At 33.8% G+C, this 5,387-nt stretch overlaps 1 pseudogene; it reads right to left on the reverse strand.

Moving 5' to 3' along the window:
- Positions 1-432: 432 nt before the first annotated feature.
- On the reverse strand, positions 433-2,528 carry LOC125597228 (annotated as a pseudogene).
- Positions 2,529-5,387: the final 2,859 nt, after the last annotated feature.

Genomic DNA, 5,387 nt, shown 5'->3' on the forward strand with positions numbered 1-5,387 from the left:
CAAAGGTGGTTTATTTCTTAAGAGAATCTGAGTCGATTCGTACTCACTTTTGATTCAAGATTGTTCATTCGTACGGTAGCAAGTTACCAATTGTACCTCTTTACATAAAATATTTACCAAATGATCAACTTCAGGTTTTCTCTTTCAGACATTTCAGCAAGATTTTGCATTCATGTAAACATGCAAGTGCTAGTCCACAACTTTGAAAGTTGCATAGAAAAGCAAAACTGCTTCTTGTTGTTTCATATAAACACAATCGTTTCATATGGTACAAGTTTTCAACCAGACGGTGGTTTGATCAATATTACAGCTTTCCTAAGGAAAAACAGTCTTTTATGTAATTTATTTTGAAAAAAGGTCCGGCCAGATTGTTTATATATAGGCTTCTCCTATACAAAACTACTGTTGCCTCAAGTCCACACACACAAGCAGATACATTTTGAAACGAATCATAGACAGTTTCTTTGTCTCTGTCTTTGTCTTAGGCCGGAACCGGTAGTTTACCTGCTGGAGTCAAGCTGTCATAGTAATCAACAAGAACTTGCCATCCACCTGGCACATGAATCCATCCGGAGGGTTTTCTTTGTTCTTGGCCAATGTGCGCATCTGAGAGAATGATTTTTATCAGTAACCATGAAAAATGTAAGGTTGGTGTTGGGAAGTAGTGAAATTACCTTAGTGCCGGAGATGAACAAGAAATCTTGAGGCCTCGAGGGATCAAAGAAGCCATTTTGCCTTGTGTCTTGTCATATGCAGCAACCTGACATAAAATCAATAAATCAGATCTCCCAACACTCCCAAAAAAAACAAAAAAGTGTGAAACTTTTGAATTGGTTTTCATATACCCTGAAAGGAAGGATATTGAGTCTTTCAAGTCCAGGGCCATGCTTAGTACGTTCTTTCCATGATCGGCATCGTAGAGATCACGTTTTTCAACTGGGTGACCCATCCCGGCTGGATCACGACCCACAATGTAAAAGTTTGCACCGGCATTGATTCTCGCCTTTGCGTGCCACTGCACTTCGGTTGGACCAGCATAATGCATAGGAGACGGGAATATCGAAACCACTGTTGTCTCTGGATCAAAACACCGTCCTCTAGCACCTGTATTTAGAATTCTAAACCCATTTAGCATCTCAACAAACAGCAAATGTTGTTTCTCTCACTCAAAGACACAAGCGATAATACCTTCTCGTGCTGCTTCATCCTCCAACTTAGAGGAACATCATCAGCCTTTGTGTACCCTCCTAACGGATGAAGCAAAAAATAGGATTTTTGTATCCCATCTCAAGAGTCTCCTCCGAGTATCAGTCATAAGAAGTGCATGACCGTTGTGAACCGGGTTCCTAAGCTGGAAAGCAAAGACACATCCATCCGCCCAACGCTTCTCCAGCTCCTTGCGAAGCTCAGCAGGGGAAAGCCTAAAACGGTCAAGCCCATCATAGTACTTGACTGGCTCAAGAACCTCGAGATCACCCAATCAGCCAGTTTCCAGCGTTGGTAATGGCTTCTTCTACGTAAGGCAACCTGGAGCCGTCGTACCCCAAGTTCTTGCTATTCTCTCTTCCTTGGGATGTTTTGTAAATCTCAATGCTGATCAAACAAACAAAAAAAGCAAGATTCAGGAACGAATAATATAACTTCAATCATTAAATCTATAAAATCGACAAAACTAAGTACAAGAAAATAGGATTTGAAGAGACTGAGATCCAAAATGTATGTACTGACAAAAGAACAGTATACCTAAGGTTAATCAATCATATGAGCTTACAGTATTGTTTGTATCAAATGAGTGACAGCTAAGGGACGTATCAGATCTATATAGCATATAGTTCAATCATGAATCTATAACATTGACTTCAACTCAGTAGAGACATAAGATCCAAACGTCTACTGACAAAGAACAGTATAACCTAAGTTTGATTCGTCAAACCTATGCAGAGGTATATTGTTTGGAACTTTACTTACTAAACAACTTGCTTGATAGATAAGTTATGAATGAGGAGGCTTACTCGCTGAGGATAGCGACGGGGTTACCGTCGGAACCAACAAGCGCGACGCGTTTGGACTCGCCGATACTAGCCTTCTGCTCGTCGTCAATAGCGAGGACGATAGGCACGGACATGTTGACGACGGATCCGTCGTCAAGACGAAGCGAGTTGAAATGAAGAGTTTGGAGGAACTCGGATTCTCTCATGAGCCTCCGAGCGGACTTGCCCAGCCTTCGCTCAGCACGTGCATCCACTGCACGTCGATCGCCGTGAGCTCCACGCGTGGCAGCTCCCCCCCTCGTGCTTCTTCTCGCGTCCTCTCCGCCGTCGCGGCTCCGCCACCACGAGCTCACGAGCTTCCCCCGTCGGGGGAAGATGAGTCCGGCGCGGATTACTACCCGCCGCGACGGTGCGATTTCGAGGGGAAAGAGACGGTTGCGGCGGAGAAGGGGAGATCGGAGGATGGAGATTTGGAGAGAGGCTGAGAGAGGAAAGGGGATTTGCTGAGGACGGCAGACATGGAAGCCATCGAAGTTCTCTCTCGTCGCTTCCGAGTTAAGATTTGAGAGAAATGTTTGTTACCAAATTCAATTGTAATTTGGTTCTTGTGGAGCTTTTTATAGACTTGAGAGTAAACAAGGACCGTTTATGTACCTGGACTGTAATTATATTAATTAGTATTATAATCATTATTAATGATAAATACTACTTTAGATACTCCAATTATTTTTTTTGTCATAAATATGGCCAAAATGTTTTATTAAATAAGTAAATATACATTTATATCCTGAAAATTAGTTAATGAACTTTAGAATTTAGAGTTAAAAGTTGGGGTTTTGGGTGGAGTTTAAAATTTAAATATTAAAATTTTAAAAGTAGTTTCAAAAACATTTTCCAATTTCTAAAACAAATTTGAAAAATAAAAAAATTGAAAAAATCAAAAATTTTTAAATAAAAAATAGAATTGAAAACATATAATTCAAAAATATAATTTTTATTACTATTTATATATATAAAAAGAGATAGAAAAATCTTTTGGCTCTTTAATGAAATTTTTTTTAGTGATTTTTTTTAATGTTTTTCTGTGAGAACAAAAATTTAAAAAATCTACTTGGAAGAATTGCCAATATTAAAATTCAAAATATTAATAAACGCCCTATACATGTATATATTTATTTTTGAGAATTTGTACTCCCTACACACAAAATCTACCCTATTTGCATTCCATACCTTATTTCCCCCTAATTTTCTTCTTCCCATCATTACCATTTTCCCTTATTATATAGTATCCCACTTTTTTTTAGTATATTGAACTAATTTGCTCTATTTTTTTATAAAAAAAAAAAATCTACTTGGAAGAATTGCCAATATCTTGCAAGAGTCCAAAATTTTTGGTTTTGCTCATTAATTGATTGTCACAATAAAAACTTAGAAATTTTATTACATATTCATTAATGTGTTCTATATCAAAATTGTGATTCAGATTTCGAACATATAACTTAGTATATAAACATTTATACATATTAACAGAAAATATTTGATATAATGTAGATACTAAATAGAACCATTGACACCACATTTCATACATTGTTAAGTATAAGTACCTGAATCATCAACCGTGAATCCGTAAAATCTCTAATAATAAGTTTTATAATTGAAAAAATAGTAAATCAATACTAAAAAAAATTTTTTTTTTTGTAGAAAGGGTTTTCAAATTTTTTTTATCAGTATTCATTTTTAGTAAACCAAACATAACATGAGAAAGAAAACACATTTGTTCCGTAATTTCCAATGTGTTCACATGGTAGATAATGCGATTCTTCCATATTCCTATTCCAAGGGAAAGTCCAAAAACATCCACATAACTGAAACAGTAGAGGTATTTTAAGGCTAACTAGAGCTTGACCCGCGCACCCGCGCGGATATTCATTTTTGGTTTGCAAAAAAAAAATATTTATCTTATATAAATGGTAATATATGTTTTTAAAATTTATATATATACATATATATATATATATATTAAATAATTATTTAATATATTTCTAAACAAAATCATTTTAGAATTTATAATGAATATTTTATTTTATTTTTTGATCTGTCAACTGTTACAACCCTATTTTTAAAATATACTCGTGTGTTCATGCAAAGTATTTTTTTATGGATCAAAATTTTAATGTTAATAAAATGGATATCTATTTTTATTTTGATTTATACGATTAAATAATTCAATATATTATTAAAATTTTGTGGTTTATATTATGAAGTTTTATAACACTTTTATGTTTTTTAGACGTAGTTAATATACCAAAATAAAAAATAACCCCCCTGTAATAATAAAAATCTTGTTACATTTTTTGACATTGATTAAGTATAATTTATTGTTTAACCCAGATTATAGGAAACATTTTTTAAAAATAAACATAATTTGTTATATTTTATTTTAGGAAAATGCATTAATTAAACTATAAAAAACAAGAATACTAAAGATAGGTAAATTTATTACTTCAGTGGCATTCAAATGTAAATACTTTGAAAACTAAGGAGCAATTTATATTGGTACTTCTCTTTTAATAATAGAGATTACAGTATGAATACTTTTTGTTGTTTATGAAATAAATAAAATTTAATTAAAGGTAGGAAAGGTGAGGTCAGTGTGTGGACCGATGCTACTGTTGAATATTCCAAGAATACGGTCAGGTTCGACCATCAATTGCTTATGACAAACACCACTTGCTAATAGAATATTTACACCACTCGGACTGCCACCTCACATCATCACGAATATTTGTTTCCTTTGTAAAACTTTTCATTTTTAAAAATCGAATGAATGGAAATCAAGAAATAAAATATATCGACCGCAGAAATTAAACTATGCATGGTCCATTTGTTCACGTTGTTGAATTTTTTTTTTTTTTTGGTAAAAATGTTAAGGTGAATTTTATTTCTTGAGTTTCATTGTTCATGAATGATTGACTATTTATGGAATATGGAACCTTATATATATAGTTTATAAACTCACAATCATGTCATCACTGTATTGATTATGAAACTACATACTTCAAGAACTTTTATAATCTACTCGACATTAAACAGTTCTTCAGTTTCAGAATTGTCTTTCTATCCGTAAACCACATTATGTACAGTGATGACATGTTTTAAGTTACAACATGCAATGAATGAGAAAATCAATACAGTACAGCTTTCTTTAAAAACATGTGTTTCTCAATCGCTTCATCCTTGTGTACATTGACAATAAAATAAAACGTCTTCCACTAAACTGATTTTCATACTACTTCTACATCATTGTAACGTTTATTTTTATTTTTTTTTGTTTCCTTGTTTTCAAAAAGTTGAATGACACTGCGGGTAAATTTGGTTTAGTGACTAAAACTCTTA

The sequence above is a fragment of the Brassica napus genome, unplaced genomic scaffold (genome assembly GCF_020379485.1).
Source record: "Brassica napus cultivar Da-Ae unplaced genomic scaffold, Da-Ae ScsIHWf_138;HRSCAF=249, whole genome shotgun sequence".
Classification (NCBI taxonomy): domain Eukaryota; kingdom Viridiplantae; phylum Streptophyta; class Magnoliopsida; order Brassicales; family Brassicaceae; genus Brassica; species Brassica napus.